At 39.2% G+C, this 19,010-nt stretch overlaps 1 pseudogene; it reads right to left on the bottom strand.

Annotated features, from left to right (window-relative positions):
* Positions 1-17,264: 17,264 nt before the first annotated feature.
* On the bottom strand, positions 17,265-18,277 carry LOC142436649 (ribosome biogenesis protein BRX1 homolog pseudogene; annotated as a pseudogene).
* Positions 18,278-19,010: the final 733 nt, after the last annotated feature.

The following is a 19,010-nucleotide window of genomic DNA, read 5'->3' as shown; positions in this document are numbered from 1 at the left end:
AAATTGTTTAAAAAAAACAAAACTGGAAATCAACAAAGTAAGGAAGAGGAACATAAAACTAAACACAAGTACAATGAACAACATAATACTTAAAAAGGACTGGTAAGAGATCAAATAATAATTAAATAAAACACTTTACTACCGTTGAGTCAATTCTGACTCATAGTGACCCTACAGGACAGAATAAAACTGTCTCTGTAGGTTTCCAGACTATAATTCTTTATGGGAGTAGAAAGCCTCATCTTTCCCCCAGGAGTTTCTGAAATTTTTGAATTGCTTACCTTCAGGTTAGCAACCCAACATATAAGCCTCACATCACCAGGGCTCAAATATCAAATAAGAGATGAAATTGAGAAATGAATGAAAATGGTAGCACAATATAACACAGGGAAGGCATTTATCAGAGAGGAAATTATAGCAATCAAGACACACATGAAAAAAATGAGGGAAAATCCACAATCTACACCTTAACATAACACATGCATCAACTGGAACAAGGGCAGTGACATAAACGCTCAGCCAACAAAATAAACCAGAAATAAATGAACTAAAAAACAGAAAAACAATGGAAAAGCTCAATAAGACTGGAAATTGGTGTTTAGAAAGGATCAATAGAATCGACAAACTGCTGATAAATTTAACAAAGGAAAAGACAGAGAAGATGCAAATATCTAGAATTAGAGATGAAAAAGAAAAACGTGACAACAGATTCAAATGAAATTAAAAGAAGAAGAACTCACTACTGCAAAAGACAATAAGTTTGATCCTGGAAGTGGACAAATACCTAGAAATACATCATCTACATAAATTAATGCTGATGCGTTTCGAAAACCTGAAGAGACCTATAAGAAAAAAGAAACAGAGAAGGTTATCAAGTAGCTCCTAAACCAGAAAAGGCCGAGACAGCTGGTTTCACAGGGGGAATTCTACCAAGTCCTCATTGACGATCCGTCACTATTCCGACACAGAATACAGAAAGGGCCAACAGACCCCCACACTCATTCTATGCAATGAGCATATGCCCGATACCAAAGCCAGGCAAAGACCCCGCAAAGAAAGTGAACTGCAGACCAATATCCCTCAAGAAAAAGACACAAAAATTCTCATCAAAATTCTGACTCATAGAATCCAATAACATATCAAAAAGACAACTTGCCATCACCAAGTGGAATTCATACCAGGGGTTCAAGGATGGCTGAACATTAGAAAAGTAATTAATGTAAATAACCACATAAGCAAGACAAGAATAAGAACCACATGAGCATATCAACAGAGAAAATGTAAATGACATTATCCAACAGCTATTTCTAATTTTAAAAAAACCCAAGAAAAAAACAGAAAAGGAAATTCCTCTGCAGAATAAAGGCCCTATATAAAAAATTCAACTGCCAATATCATGGTCATTGGGGGATAAACTGAAAACATTTTCTCTGAGAACAGGAACCAGACAATGATTCTGCATATCATTACTCTTACTCAACAATGTGCTGGAAGTCTTAGCCAGAGCCATTAGACAAAAAGGGGAAATCAAGGACATAAAATTGGGGAAAGAAAAAGCTAAATTCTCACTATTATCAGATGATATAATTTGATAAATACAAAACCAGAAAAGATTGTTAGAAACAATTGAGGAATTTGGTAAAGTAGAGGGGTATAAAATTATCCAGCAGAAATAAATCAGATTCCTGTATACTAGCAAAGAGAACTCAAAAATGACATCCAGAAAATAATACCATTTACAATAGCCACATGTGTTAAGTTGGGTTATTTAGACAAAGAAGACCAACGACACTCTTATATGTACAAGAAAGAATTTTTATATCAATTAATTTCATATCAAGAAGGCTCCCAGCCCAGTCCAACTCAAGTCTGTAAGTCTGATGCTGGATTAGTATTTTCAATTGCCGTGTAGGCATGTGAAACTTGAACATTGAATAAGGAAGAGGGAAGAAGAATCCATGCTTTAGAATTGTGGTACTTTTGAAGAATGTACCATGAACTGCTAAATGGACAAACAAATCTGTTTTGGAAGAAGTTCAGCCAGAGTGTTTCTTACTGGCAAGGATGGTGAGACTTGATCTTACATACTTTGGACATGTTGTCAGGAGAGACCAGTCCCTGGAGAACAACATCATGGCTGATAAAGTAGAGGGCAGTGAATAAGAGGAACTCCCTCAAATAGATGGATTGACAAAGTGTCTGCAACAATGAACTCAAGAGTACCCACAGTTGGGAGGATGGCAGAGGACTGAGCAGTGTTTCTCTTTGTCGTGCATGGAATTGCTATGAATCAGAGCTGACTTGATGGCACCTAACAAGATCAATAGGATTACTATATGAGAGGGTACCCCAAAAAGTCTGGAATTTTTTCAAAGCTATATATTTAATTTTTTTAACAAAACAACCTTATTAGCTTCAAAGTACTCTCCATTACAGTTAATATACTTGTCAAATCTGCATTTCCATTCTTGGAAACATTTTACAAACACATCTGTTTGGATGGCTGACAGCTTCTCCCTCTTTTTTCTCTTCACCTCTTCTAAGTCGTCAAATCATTGTCCTTTCATGTCCCGCTTCATTCGTGGAAACAAAAAGAAATCTCATGGAGCAAGGTCAGGTGAGTTAGGTGTGTGGGGCAAGAGAAGCAGGCTGTTTTTTGTCAAAAACTGGCACACTGAGATGGCTGCATGAGCAGGTGTATTGTCATGGTGGCAAAACTGGTCCCCCGTCTGCCACAAATCAGGCCTTTTTGGTCACACACTGTTACACAATCTTTTCAGAATCTCTAGATGAAAGACCTGATGAAAAGTCCAACCTGGTGAAATGGACTATTCCCCTCACATTAAAAACAACAACAACAACAACAACAAATAAGCATCATCTTGATCTCAGATTTCACTTGTTGAGTTTTTGGAGGGTGAAGTGACAATGGGGTCTTCCACTAGTGTGATTGATGTTTGCTTTCAGCGTCATGTCTCATTACCAGTAACGAACTTGGTTACAAAAAGTCTGGGTCGCTTCAGAACTGTTATTTCAAAGCATGGCATGTTTCCACTCAGTGTTATTTTTCTTGTTCAGTCAGAACCTGAGGGCGCACATTTTCCAGCAACCTCATTCCCAAATCTTCCGTTAAAATTTGCTGAACCAAGCTCCAAGATAGTCCCTATAACTTCTCCATCTCTTCAATCATCTGACATGGTCTTTGAGCACAAGTGCACAAATTATGTTGACATTTTTGTCCATTTAGGACAGACATCCAGAAGATTTGTCATCAATGGAAACTTCACCTTTTTTTTTGAAATGAGAAAACCACTCGTGCACCTGAGTTGAATAAACTGTGTTCAACATCACAACTTTTGCAGTATTTTCCCCAAGCAGGACACACAATTTCAGTCACACACTGTTCTCTTAAATCAGCCATCACGAAAAACGAGAGTCAAGCAAAACTGCTTTTATGAAAAAAATCACTGTGACCAAAGAGAACTTTCCCAGGTGATGCCACTTGGTGCATGTGGTAGTCACCTAATCTGCTGTCAATTTGAGTCTTAAGGGTTTAGGGGTGGAGTCTAGTCTGTCAATCTGAAGATAGCCAATGTGACCTCTGTGTGGGTATGGCCTTCTCCTGAGAATTCTGGGAAATCCAGTACTTCCTCCTTGGAGGCAAGAGACACCTCTCTCTGCTACTTCCTAGGGGACATTGCAGAAGGCAAGCTACATGGACATAACCATATCTCAGAAGCTGGAGAAGCCACAGAGAGACCCCTGCCAGCACTGAGATGCTTACAATGCCACTAGATCTAAAGACTTTCTACCCACTGGCTTATGATCTTCCTGTATTTGGCTTCATTGCATGTGTTTGGTATCGGACATATAGGCTAATATCAGACTTATGGCCTTGGATTGGACTGGGTTGGGATGCTTTCTCAATGTTCAACTCCTCTTGTATATAAAACTCTTTCTTATACACATATGTGTGTCCATGGATTTGTTTTTCTAGTCTACCCAGATTAACACAATGCACTAACTCAGAGCAGGTTACTCCATGCTCACCTAATGGGAAAAATGCATATTATGAAGGCTCTGCCAAGTGGAGACTTTTTTTTCTTCCACTTTGGGGTACCCCTTGTGTTACCTATATGGATGATTTATGACCTTCTCTCTTAAGATGGTAAAGATACAGTTACTATGAATCAGGGGCCTGTGTAAACTATAGACTTATGAATACATTTTGAACATTCACTTAATTATAACCGTTCTTGTGACTTGGTCATATGATCACTGAAAATATGGTGCTATTGTAAAGTGTGGCGAAACATCAGATGGCACTCGCCTATTGCAAAGGATAATGTGTGGGGCCTTAAAGGCTTGTCTTGATCCAATTTTTGTAACTAATGAAAGCCAAGACGAGAGAAGGGAATGGCATTAGAGCTTACCTTCTGTGCATCCAGTTTGCATAAGGCTGCGAAGGACAGGGAAAGTCCCAATACATTGTCAGGTTACCAACCTGGATTAAGCCTCGAGGGAATTCCCTCTGGCTATTGGCCATGAATGGGAATGGCCTTCCTATCAGACAGATTGCATTGGAATTGGATCAATGTAGATGTATTGCTGTTGTTGGTATCATCAAGTCTGTTCTATTTCATAGCAACGCTATGTAGAGCAGAACGAAACACTGCCTGGCCATGGGCCATCCTCACAATTGTTCATATGTATGAGCCCATTGTCATGGGCACCGTGTCAGTCCATCTGGTTAAGGATCTTTTTCTCTTTTACTGCTCCTCTAATTTACGAGTCTTGATGTCCTTTTTGAGACTGGTCTCTCTTGATAACACGTCCAAATGACATAAGACAAACCCCTTTTTCTGTCCCTCCACTGCTTCCCGCTGATAACATGTCCACAGCATGGGAGATGAAGTTCTGTCATCCTTGCTTATAAGGAGCAATTTGTCTTACTTCTTCCAAGACTTATTTATGTGTTCTTTTGACAGTCCATTGTACTTTCAATATTCCTTGCCGGCCCCATAATTCAAATGCATAACTTTTTCTTTGATCATCCATATACCATGTACAAGCTTCACATGAGCATGAGGCAATTGAAAATTCCAGGGTTTGAATCAGGCACACCTTAGTCCTCAAAGTAGCATCCTTGCTTTTCAGCTCTTTAAAGAGGATCTGTGCTGCATATTTACCCAATGCATTGTATCCTTTGATCTGTTCACCGATGCTTCTAAGAACATGATTGCGAATCCAAGCAAGGGGGAATCCTAGATAACTTCAATCTTTTGTCTATTTATCATGATGGTGTTACCTATTGGCTTTTCTTCACATTGAGTTGTAACTCATACTTAAGCCAGCAATTCTTGATCTTCACCAGCAAGTGCTTCAAGTCCTGCTCATTTGCAGCAAGGAAGGTGCTGTCCTCTGGCTATCGCACATTTTAATAAGCCTTTCTCCAGTCTTCTTCATAGAGCCCAGCTTCTCTGATTATTTCTCAGCAGCCAGATTGAAATACAGGCAAAGTTGGGTTAAAAGTTAACACCATATGCTTTGTTTCCTGTTGGACCAATTTTAAATTTGTTCTAGGTTTTAATATTTTCTGCTTTCCTTTCAATTGAGATTTTTCTCTGATTTATTTCATTGTTGGGCTTTTTGTGTTTGCTTTTAGTTTGGGGTTTTTTTCTGCGTGTGAAATCTAGGATAAGTAAATCTATAGAGACAGTTTCTTAGGGTTAATGGGGAAGTTTGAGGGAAATGGGGAGCTACTAAAGAGAACAAGAAAGTAGAACTATTCCAAAGTTGATTGTGGTTATGACTGCACAACTCTTTAATATGATTCAACAATTGGAGTTGAAAAATCAATCAATCAATAAAATCATAACGGTTGTTACGCATGGCCAAGGGGAGTCCAGAAGTGTATGTGGTAGGTGAACTTGTCTACCACGTTGAACATGTGGAACAACAGATCGCATTGGCATACACATCTTGTCTCTTGCTGGCCCTGCCCTCTGTTTTGGTGTTCTCCATGGCAATTTGATCGGCTTCCATGTTTCCAGAGTAGATCTGCTCCCTAAGGTCTTCAAGGCTGAGGCCGTTTGGAAGCAGGGCACCAGACTCTTCCAAGGCACCTCTTGGTAGACTTGAATTCCCCAGCAGTCTGATGCTTTACCGCTTACAGACTCCTCATTCCTTTTCAACTTCTCAGAGATGTAAGAGTGTGGAAATGCTCTGTCTTTACTTATGTGGCCACTCTGTAGAAAAGACAATTGATTTTGACTATAGTGTATTTAGTCTAACTGACAAACAGTTCATAAAAATGTCACTTTAATAAAATAGAAATTATTTTGATTAGTATAAATTCCAGTTAGAGACTTCAGTTTATCTTATAAATAGACTTTAAGCCTCATTGCCAATTTGTGAACTTTCAGAGACCTACTAGTAATTGTTTGACTTTCTGTCATAGAGAATGCAGCCAAGTGACAAATAGAATCATCATTTTAATATGCTGAGGCTTGCATCATTGAATGTGCTATGAGGCTGGGATAAGGTATTTAAAGTACTTTAAAATGGACAACAAACAAACACAACTTCTAGTTAAGATGGCATGTGCTTCAGAAACTACACATTTCCTCATGATTTCATCAGGGAGTAATTAACTGAAAAGATGAGAATGGTACCGAAGATTAATGATAACATCAATAAGCTGTTTGAACTCAATAGGCTAAAAAAGGAATACATCGAACATAGCAATTAAGCACATTTGGTTTAAATAAAGCACCTTTAGTTGCCAGGAATATTACCCACTGTGTTTGTGTTTTCACTGGGAAATGTTTCTTGGGATTGGGGTAATGAAAACATTTAAAAAACAATGGGAACAATAAACTAGTTAAAAAGAGTTCAGAAAGAAAGCAAGAAAAGATCCTCTGGCCATTAGTATTTAAATTCTCAGTAAAATTCCAAGGCAGATATTAAAGGGAAATGTATACGTGCATCAAGAGAGAAATGAAAGCTTGTATGATAAACAGCATGAGCATATAAAGAACAGATCATGCCAGAGATATTCAATTGCATTCCTTTGATCAAATTACCAAGTGGATGAAGGGAATTTAGTAGATGCAATATATCTGGGCTTTACTAAATCATTTGCTTTATGCTTTATGAAAACCTACTTAAAATTTTAATTAAAATTAGCTTAACTATTTACACTGCCCCATAGACTGAAGTAAACTCACAAATAGATAAAGAGAAATGAGACTTTGCAGCCGTATCTGCACTGAGGGAAAGGACTGTGGAAAGTCCCCCGATGGCACGAGATGTAGAAGGAACAATTGTATGCTAAGGACAATGAGAACTGTTAAAAGCATAGAGGGGTGAGATGCTAATGTCGTGTTAGAAATTTCAAGGTTTTTCAAATATTATAATTCAATATTCATTTTAAGGAGCTTAGGAAAAATGAATTCTTTCGCAACCTGATATATGATGCAGATATCAATAGTTTATAGATGTGCTAGCAGGAGGATATCTAGTTTATCACTGGCAGATGGTTTTCTTTCTAGAGAACCTTGAGTGATTGAAATCTGCCCTATTAAAATTATTATGTCAATAAAGCAAAGGGCCTTACGTCCTAAAGAGTGTAAAATTTGTAACAATAAACTTGTATTTCCTGTATACATCTTGATAAGTATTATCTGAGATCCTTTCTAGTTTTGGGTCACTATTAATTTTCCAGGGCTGTTCTAGCAACACACTAACAGGAAGGTGGCTTATCACAACAGGAGTTATTGACTAAAGTACAAATCAACATGTCAGACAGGCCAGGCTCCCTCCAAACCCTCTGGGGGCAGACAGAGCCTGTCTTGTGTCTCTCAACTGTTAGCCTGAGGCATTCTTGGGCTAGTAGATGTATCATTACATGACTGTTCTTCCCTTGTCTGTTTTTCTGTATCTCTTCTCTTCTTTTATAAGGACTTCGCGCAGATTTTATTAGTACCTACTCCAGTATGACCAAATGTTAACAGACGTTAACAGATGACAACATCTTCAAAGACCCTATTACCAAATAAGTTCACAATTACAGGTACCAGCAGTTGGTACTTCATATCTTTTTCAAAGACAAGTCAATCTGTAACACCAATTAATAATCATCTTTGTTTACTCATAGCCTTTAAGTATATAATTAGCATAGTGATTTCATGTTATTATCATCCATATTATCCCTATTATAATAAACAAAGTAGCTATTGTAGTAATTGTTTCATTCTTTTTCTTATATTTCCCCTCCTGACATTCATGTACCTGATACCAATATATTGCATAATATGTAGTCTGAATACTATACTTTCTAATTAATCAATCACATCATAACCAATCCAGAATGTGAAAATTTACACTTTCAAGCAAATACTGTTTATAGACACACATCAAAACTGAATCTCATTCTGGGTAACTAGGTAATTATAATATTATTGTAATTTGCAGTTACTGTCACTAGATAGTGGAACTAGCTAATATACTGATTTTTAATAAAGTCTAGAGCTCCCCACTCAGAAAACCAAGCATTCCCCAGGGTGGCTGATTGCAAAAGCTCTCAGGGCACCTTAGCAGAAAAACCCATCAGCTTTGACAGGGTTGGGAGATACATTTTCCCTCCACTCTACTTGTGGTAAAAATTTCCCCGTGCAACATATGCTTATAAAAGTTGGCTGTGTCTTATAAGCTGCCAAAGCTTATAAATGAGAAAATACGGTGATGTGTTCAACAGATATGTAGTCTTCCCCCAACTGTAGCACAAGCTCTTTTTAAGTCAAACGTTGTTACTATGAATCATAATTCTGTTTTCATCACTCGATAGAAATGTAATTGAAAAATAACACACTGGGATTATTTTAGGACCAGAAATTAGCATAAACTGTGAAAAGAAAATGGGTAACAGAAATGATATTGCCATTTTTTTACTTTGGACATTCATCAACACTTAAAGTCAGAGCTGTGTTATACCCATAGAATTAATTCACACACGAGGCAGAATTTTAACTGATTAAGTTTTGCTATTTTTTGAGAAAAAATAAACAAACATAAGACATGTTTATTTGACAATGAAGAAAGAACATGAAAACAAAAAAGAGAAATATTTTAAAATCCTACAGAACACTTATATTTCACTACATTGATCCCCCACTGCTCTGTCAGGCCCTGGCTCATGTATGGCTGTGGGGCTTGACGAAGTCACCAGGATTTTAAATCCCAGAAAGGTGACTGACGGTAGACAGGCTGTAGTGGAGCTTCCAGCCTAAGAGAAGCTAAGAAGAAGGAAGAGGCATTTCACTACTGAAAAATTAACCACTAAAAATCTTATGAAGAGCAGGGGACATCATTTTACATACTAGAATCAGAAAAAAAACAAAACAAAAGTATTGCTGCTATGGTTCCAGTTCAGACACGAATGAGTTCCTTCCAAACAAACTGGTTTATACCTGGCTCAGCCATCAGCGACTGGCTGCCAACAAGGTAGTTCAGTGATACTCTCGTGTCAGTCCATTGGAACACTTCCAACAAGGTCTACTCAAGTAGTCGCTTCCAAGGACAAGTTAAAGGAAAGGCAGAAAGGTCAGTTCAGAAGATTTTGATCACTTGGGGGCGTGGGCAGACTTCAAAGGACAAATCTTTTTTTCATTTTATTGTCTTTTTTAAAATTTAATCATTTGATTGGGGACTCATACAATTCTTATCACAATCCAGACATACATCCATTGTGTCAAGAACATATATACATTTGTTGCCATCATCATTCTCCAAACACTTGCCTTCTACTTGAGCCCTTAATGTCTGCTGCTCATTTTCCCCCTTCCTCCCCACTACCCCTTAACTCACGAACCCTTCATAATTCATAAATTATTATTATTTTGTCATCTATTACACTGTCTGATGTTTTGCCCTACCTTCTTCTCTGCTGTCCCTCTCCCAGGGAGGAGGCTATACGTAGATTCTTGTAATCAGCTCCCCCTTTCTACCACATAGCGTCTGGGGTCTTAAAGGCATGAAGATAAACAAGCGGCCATCTAGCTGAGAAGCATCAAAGCCCACAGGGAAGAAGCACACTAGTCTGTGTGACCATGAGGTGTACAAGGGACCAGTTATTAGACATCAAAGAACTAAAAATCACATCAGTGGGTGCCCACCTTCTTGATACAATCACTGAAGACAAACGTGTGCATAAGAAAATGTGGTGAAGAAAGCTGATGGTGCCAGGCTATCAAAAGATGTAATGCCTGGGGTCTTAAAGGCTCAAAGATAAACAAGTGCCCATCTAGGTCAGAAGCAACAAAGCCCACATGGAAGAAACACACCAGCCTGTGTGACCACAAGCTGTCGAAGGGATCGGGTATCAAGCATCAAGGAACAAAAACTCATACCATTGAAAATGTGGGTGAGTGCAGAGTGGAGACTCAAAGCCCATTGGCAGCCAACCAGACACCCCCTTACTGAAGGGTTGTGGGGAAGAGATGACCAGTCAGTGTGTAGGGTAGCAAAGATGAACATACAACTTTCCTCTAGTTCTTAAATGCTTCCTCCCCCCCACTATCATGATCCCAATTGTACCTTACAAATGTGGCTAGACCAGAGGATGTACATAGGTACAGATAGGAGTTGGAAACACAGGGAACCCAGGACAGATGACCCCTTCATGACCAGTGGTGAGAGTGGCGATGCCTGGAGGGTGCAAAGGACTAATCTTGATAGATTTTCTATAAGGGCATAGCACAATCATTCGGTGAGGAAAGGTCCAGTAAAATTGTGTCAAGGAATTTTCCCATCACAACAGTGCACCTGCTCATTCTTTGTGGGAAGCAAATTATCCTACAAGAACTTAATAGGAAACCTTATCCCATCTGCCCTACAGCCCTGATATCACCCCTTCAGTCATTGTGATATTGACAAAATTCAAAGAATATTTAGACAGAATATTGTTGTAGGCTCCCGAGGATGCCCAAAGTTTTGATTTAGTCTAAATCAAAGAGCACATTCTTCAGGAAGGATTACAGAGATGGAAACCACCTTCAGAAGTCTATAGACCTAGCTAGAGAACAATAGCTTCATATTTTTGTTTAGTAAAGATTTCTGTGATGTTTTTGGCAATATTTTTTAACTTAACTTTTGGTGCCGAAGGTGGGCCCCTCAGGTTAGAAGGTATTCCAGATAAGGCTGGAGAAGCCATCTCCTCAGAGCAGAGGTGAACGCCGTAGTGGACGGCGGCTTTTGAGACCTTCATCTGCGGGTGTGACATGACGCAAGATGAGAAGAGACACTGGCAAACATCCATTGCTATTCAGAAGTTGGAATGTATAAAGTACAAATCTAGGAAAATTGGAAGTCATCAAAAATGAAATGGAAGGCATACAAAGCCACATCCTACACTTTTGTGAGGCGAAATGCACTGATCCTAGCCGCTTTGAATCCAGTCATTGGTTTAGTATTGCTGCAATGTCACAGTGTCAGGCATTCATCATTAGAAACGAACATTTCAACATCGATACCGCAGTACATCAGGTTTATTAACAATCTGCAGATAACACAGCCTTGGTGGCTGAAAGAGAAGATGGGAAGCTCTTGTTAATGAAGACGAGTGACTGCCGCCTTCTGTATGGACTGCAACTCAGTGTAAAGACTGAGATCCTCATCACATCATGATAAATGGAGCAAATATTGACATTTCCCAGGACTGTATCTTGCTTGCACCCATAATCAATGCTCATTACAGCACTAGTCAAGAACTCAAACAAGGCATTCTATTGGACACTCTGCTGCACAGGGTTCTTTGAAATGAGGACCATGGATGCTATATTGAGGACTCACGTGTGCTCGGCCTAAATCAGGGTCTTCGCTAAAGAGTGATGTATTTGAATTATGGTGCTGGGGATGAATAGTGCAAGTACCACGGCCTAACGGAAGAACAAACAAACCTGTCTTGGACAGAAGTACAACCAGAATGCTCCTTAGAAGCAAAGATGGCAAGACATTGTCTCACATACTTTGGATATGCTCTCAGGAGAGACCAGTTCCTGAAAAAGCACACTGTGCTTGGTCAAGTAGACAGGCAGCAAAAAAAGAGTAACTTTCCAGAAGACAGCTTGCCACAATGGCTGCGACAGAGGACTCCAACGTAACATTTGTGGAAGTGTTGCAGGACAAGACAGTGTTTCACTCTGGGGCTGCTAATCCCAAGGTCAGCAGAGTGAAACCACCAGCACTCCTGAGGGGAAAGATGGCGCCTGAACTTCCTGGGGGCAGTTCTTGTCCTCTGGAGTTTCTGGGAGTCGGCATGGATTCAGGGGCTGTGAGATTTCCTTCTCTGAGTTGGAGCTGACTTCACAGCACTGGTGGCAACAGTAATTGAAGTACAAGATGAGCAGAGGTAGGATAATGACCAGACGTCTTCAAGGAAGACCAACTAATATGACTATTATTCAAATGTACACTTTGGCCACTAATGCCAAAGATGAGGGACTTAAAGAGTTTGACCGTGTTCTGCATTCTCAATTTGATGAGATGTGCTATCAAGATGTATTGTCAATTACTAGTGGTTAGAATTTTGGATAAAAAGATGATTTTGAGTTTGGAAAAGATGGCTGTGGTGATGGAAACAATGTTGGAGATCATATGATAGAATTTTGTAATACCAGTGATACATTTTGAGTCAAATGGGGTCAAACCTGTCCTCCTGCATCAGCGTCTGTAATACTCTATGCACGGACATTGCCAGTGGATAAGACAGCCCAGAGGGATACTGCGTGGTTTAAAACCGGAACAGATGTGGTTGGGGTTTTGTTATTTCTGTATACTTTTTCAAACTCTATGCTCAACATACAATTTTTGAAAATTGAACTATATGGATGAGAACCTGAAATCAAAATCGCCAGTTCCAACTCTTTGCTACATAAATCCGAACAAAACACTGCCTGGTCTTGTACCATGCTCATAATTGTTCTTACACTTGAACCTGCTGTTGCAGCCACTGTGTTGATCCATCTTGAGCAAGGCCTTCTTTTTCACTGGCCCTCTACTTTAGGAGACGGGCTGTTCTCTGGGGACTGGTCTCTCCTGACAACTTGTCTAACGTACTTGAGACAAAGTTTAATCATCCTTGCCTCTAAGGAGAGTTCTGGCTCTACTTCTTCCATGATAAATCTCTTTGTTCTTTTGCCACTTTCAATCTTTGCCAGCATCATAATTCATATCCAATGTTTATTCTTTGGTCTTCCTTATTGAACACCAAACTTTCACTATTATATGAGATGACTGAAAATATGACATGAGTCAGGCGCACCTTAGTCCACAAAGTAACACCCTTGCTTTGCAACACTTTAAAGAGGTTTTGTGCAGCAGATTGACCTAATGCACGTGTCCTTTGATTTCTTAATTGCTGTTTCCATGAGCATTGTTTGCAGATTCAAGCAAGATCAAATTCTAGACAACCTTTTCTTTATTTATCATGATGCTACCTATTGGTCCCATCATGAGGAGTTTGGTCTTCTTCACATTGAATTGTAATCCCTACTGAAGGCTGACTTGATCTTCATCAGCAAGTGCTCCTCACTTTCAGCAAGCAAAGTGGTGTCATCTGTACATCACAGATTGTTAATAAGCCACCGCCTTCTTCCTGTAATCCAGTTCCTCTGATGATTTGCTTAGCATACAAATTGAGTAAATATGGCTGGTGGACACAACCCCAATGCACATCTATCCTCACTTTTAGTTATGCGGTATTCTCTTGATCTGTTTGTAAAAGAGCTCCTTGATCCAGGTACAAGTTCCACAGGCGCATGACAAAGTGCTCTGGAATTCCTATTCTTTTTAAGTCTATCCTTAGTTTGTTGAGATCTAAATAGTTGAACGCCTTTCCATAGTCAATAAAACACAAGTAAACATCTTTTTGGAAATCTCTCATTTCATCCAAGATTCATCTGATATCAGCAATGATATTACTCGTTACATGCTCTCTTCCAAGTTGGACCTGAAGCTCCCTGTTGATATTCTGCTGCAACTGTTGTTGGACGATATTCAGCAAAATTTTACTTGTATGTTATATCAATGATCTGGTTCTATAATATGAGCATGTCGCCTTTCTTTGGAATGGGTACAAATATGGATCTCTTCCAGTCAGTTGACCAAGTAGCTGTTTACTAAATTTCCTGGCATAGACCAGTGAGTGCTTCTATGCTTCGTGAGCTTGTTGAAACATTTTAATTGCTATTCTATTGACTATCCTGGAGCCTTGTTTTTGGTTAAGGCTCTCAGTGTAGCTTGAACTTCTTTCTCTAGTAACTTTGATTCTTGTTTATATGCTACCTCTTGAAATGGTTGCGTGTCAACTAGTTCTTTTTGGTACAGCGACTGTATCACTCAATATTTTGGCCATAGAATCTTTTAGAATTTCATCTTGAGGCTTGATTTTTTTCTTGAGTTCTTTCCATTTAAGATATGCTGAATGTGTTATTCATTTTGTATATTTCATTATAATATTTTACTTTGTCTTCTCAATCTGCCATTTGAAATGTTCTGTTTAACTCTTTGACTTTCTAAGCCCCGCCCCCATTTGCTTTAGCTACTCTAGGATTAAGAGCAAATTTCAGAGTCTCTTCTGACATTCACTTTGATCTTTTCTTCTTTCCTATGCTTTTAATGATCTTTTGCTTTCTTCATGAATGATGTTGTTTTCTTTTATTTTTTTGAAGTTGACAAAGATGTTTTTACTTGACTCCACAATCAACACCCATGGAAGCAGTAGTCAAGAAGTCAACTACAATATTGCTTTGCGCAAATCTGCTGCAGAAGTCCTCTTTACATGTTAAACGAAATAAGTAAATCACCTTGAGGACTAAAGTGCTCCTGACTCACAAAGTCATTATATTTTCATTGATTTATACCCAGCTGAAAATCAGGCAATGAAGAAAACTCAGAGCAGAATTCCTGGCTTTGAATTATAGTGTTGGTGAAGCATATTGAGCGTAGTATGGAGTCCTATAAGAACCCTCGGATCTCTTTTGGAGGAAGTCCAGTCAGAATACTCCTTGGATGTGCGAGTGACAAGGCTTCACCTCCCATACTTTGGTTATATCATCAGGGGTGAGCAGTCTTTGGAAACGAACACCATGCTTGGTAAAGAATAGTGCAATGAAAGAGCACAAACCCTCCAGGAGATAGATAGGCACGATGATGAATGATGTTCTTGATGTTGTCTCAGCAACTCAGGTCTCATCGTTCATGTTGTGTTCAATGTATCAAATCTGTCCTTGCGATATTCTCAGGTGGGATCTACTCAAGTCCTATTTTGGCTCTGGTGGACTTGTTTAATTTCTGCTTCACAGTCAAATTACATATAAACAAATGATGTCCTGTTTTACAGTCATTCCCTGGTCTGGCTTACCTGCTAATATTGAGCTTCCTCCTTGTTTCTTCTTACAGATGGAATCAATTTTGTTTCCTACATATTCCATATGGAGAAGTCTATGTGGACAGTCACTTTTTATATTGAACAATGGTATTTGCTTTGAAAAAAATATATTTGCATTGGTCTTGCAAAAGTCTCTAATGCAATCTCTAGCATCATTTCTATACTGTTCCTTCTTCTCGGCTTCTAACTTTTGTGATCCAATTTCCAATAATAATCAATGCATCTTGATTGCATAATTAACCAAGTTCAGAATGAAGAGTTGGTAGAAATCTTTAATTTCTGCATCAGTAGCATTAGTGATTGGTGTATAAATTTGAATAATAATTATCATAAATATTTGTGTATAAGTGGAGTTTTTCAGCACATTTTAATGCCATTTTTGTGGTAAAATTAGGTGCCTCGGCTGATATTCGGGTCAGCTTATACTGAAGTATATATAGTATATTGACTTATTAACTTGCATTTGGATAGATATTATGCTATCACAAACAGCAGTGAAATGTCCTTTTTGACAATAAATCAGACACCATTCCTCTTGAATCTATCATTCCCAGCATCATAATTCATAAGATTTTTTCATTCAAAATGGCTAATACCAGTCCATTTCAGCTCACTAAAGCCTAGACCATCAATCTTTATGTGTTTCCTTTCATTTTTCACAACTTCTGAATTTCCTAGCGTCGTAGTCTATGCATTCCAAGTTCTGATGATGACCAATGGCGTTTGCGGTGCTTCCTTCTCATTTTGGGTCAGAGCCCATCAGCAAGTCCAAGTCCCAAAGGCTTTGCTCCTGTAAGCCTTTTCTCCATCCGTGTCATGATGACCCACCCTGCTTTGAGAAGCCAGGGCCTCATGACCCTGCATTGGCACCACACCGAGGCTGCATCACTGGGATGACTCATAGAAGTGATTGTGAATGCAGCCTGACCCTGGCAGTGTTTCAGTCTTCTGTCCATAATGTTTCCATGCGCTGGAACCAATGTGATGTCCCCTAGCACTAATCTGAGTCTTTGATATTCCAGAGAGTTGTGACTCTTTTCAGCATTTATTCACTTCCTTCTTTTCCTTCTTATGTAAATGACGCGGCTATTTCAGCCTACTGGCCTAGAAGAAGTTGTGGAGGTGGTGCACACCATGGGATGGGTACCATCTTTTCCTTACCCAAAAACGCCTCTCCCTATTCCTTTTGAGGACCTTCCAGCTGATGACAGTCTGCTGCTGCTGTACAACACTTCGGAAAGCCCCCAACGGGAGTTAGACGTGGCCCGGGAGATCTCTTCTCCCCTTCACGCTTTTGGTCTCATCAAACCAGACCCATGCTTTTCTGTTCGCTTTGTTTTTATGTCTAGACAATGCAAACAGTACCTCCAGGAACCCAGTTTATTATGATTGGAATGTTGTCACCACTAAGAACGTAAGGCTTTGGGGTTACTTTTGAATATTCTGAATAGAATATTTTTAACTTTTTTATTAAAAATTACTGTGAATTAGGTGAAGGTTTACAGAGATGGTCATAGTTTTACATACAGTGAGTCATACACCTTATGATTAAAATAATCCACTCCAATCCCCTCAGTATTTCATCATGTATCCCATATCCCCTGTTCAGACTCAGAGCTGAAGCTTTCGTGGGGATCCCACCTGATCTTTCAAAGAGGTTAACCTGTTTGTTTTTGAGTTGTGATACCATTTTATTTAGAAACATACGGACACCATTAAATCCATACAAAATGATTCTGGTATTTCATTTTTTTCTTTAAAATTGCATGAGTTACACAGCTCTGGATAATGGAAATATTAACACTCTGAATGTAAATTAAATACAAAACAACTGGACTCCTTTCGCACCCCCACTGCTCATCTTCTGTGGCATTTTTCGTTGCCTTTTGTAGATCTTTTTCTTCCTGGTTTTCAATCCCACCCGGGGCTCTGATTTCACCCACTCGATTTTGATGGACTTTTCCTCGGCTGGGGGTTGAGCACATCTGCAGGGGACCATGGGCAGCTCAGTCGTGGGCTCTTTCTTTCTCCGTTTCTGCACCTCCTCCCTTGCTGTCGTGCTTTGTATTTTGCAGCTGTGATGGATTTCTTGATACGGCTGCGTGTTTGGTGACTGAATAGGGTTTTCCTATGAAGTTGGTGCTCTGAGCCTTCCCTGGAAAATCTGGATAAAGTTTAAGACAAAACGTTCCCTATCTCTACCAGAGCAGCATCTTCCTCTATAATCTGGAAATTCTGCAACCATAACCGATTATCCACAATGCTGAAAGCAAACACATGATTCACAAAGGGCTGACAAGGAGGTCAGCTGGGGCGACAGCGGGGCATCCAGAAGATCTGAATTTAGCAGTCTTTTAACAAAGTATCCTGTGGGATTCATCCAATACAGGGTCAAGACACAAAAGGGGCCGAGAAACCTGCAAACAGCTTCCAGTCAACTTGAGTTCAGCTAGGGTATGATTATTCTGAACAAGGAATTTAGCAGATGGTCCGTGAGGTGAATTTGAAAGCCACATATAAAGATGCTGCTTTTTCTTGGCCTCAAAATAGATGCACTTATTAGTTTTTCATTTAGTAGGCCTCATTAATCACGAATAACTTATCTTTATGATCTATTTTAGTATCTGCTTTTGAACGAGGCATCACTATTCTTAAATCTTGCATTAAGCATCTTGTTCTGAAATTTACTCCTCTGGAAGAATAGATGAGAACTTGATCCTTATTCTTCCACTTGCCCTTGCTGACAGGGCCTGGGATATGGTCTATGTATTCCTCTTGTGCCTCCTTTGCAGTGTCATGCTGCTTAGCCGGTGATGGGACATCTTTTTGGTTCCATTTTCATGTCTTGGCTTGGATGACCAGGTTTCCATGCCATCTAATATGATCTTTTTAATGCTTTTGAATTATGTTCCACATTTTCCACTCGTCATGTTCATGACATCCTACTGTGATGCTGCTCAGAGCAGTTGATAGTGGTCAACAAACATGCACCATCTACGTGTTTTTGTCTTAGAATGTTTACATGATCCATTAGTCCATCAGATGAATTATTTCTGTGTTTTTATTTTTATCACTCTTTTTTTGTTTTGAATTTGGTTCAATGTAAACACATTGTTCACAATTAAGATGCTGGAATCGTTCTGAGTTAGGAGGCACCACTTCTATTAAAGAGTTCAAGGGCGGTGGACAATTGGAGTACAACTAGAGAGTCAAAGTGAGGGCAGATGGTTATGATCTTGTTTTAATCCCTAACCTAACCCTAACCCTAACCCTCACCCTCATCCTAGCCCTAACACAACTCTAATTGGCTATGATCTTATAACCAGAGGTTGGAATTGGATTTGTGTGTTGTAACAAAGATTGGTTTTGTGTATGTGTATGTATGTATGTAATAATTTTCAGTTATACCGAGCTAGACTCTAAGACAGAATTTTGAATATTATAATATTCCGTTATAATAAAGAGAACCACCATTATTTTCTAATGAAATAAAAATAATTTCTGAGTTGCTCATCTGCTACCTGAGAGAAATTCTGGGAAGGAGGTATTAAGAACCATAGTC

Source organism: Tenrec ecaudatus, unplaced genomic scaffold (assembly GCF_050624435.1).
Source record: "Tenrec ecaudatus isolate mTenEca1 unplaced genomic scaffold, mTenEca1.hap1 Scaffold_532, whole genome shotgun sequence".
NCBI lineage: Eukaryota > Metazoa > Chordata > Mammalia > Afrosoricida > Tenrecidae > Tenrec > Tenrec ecaudatus.
The sequence above is the reverse complement of the archived record's forward strand: the minus strand, read 5'-3'. Positions and strand labels throughout refer to the sequence as shown.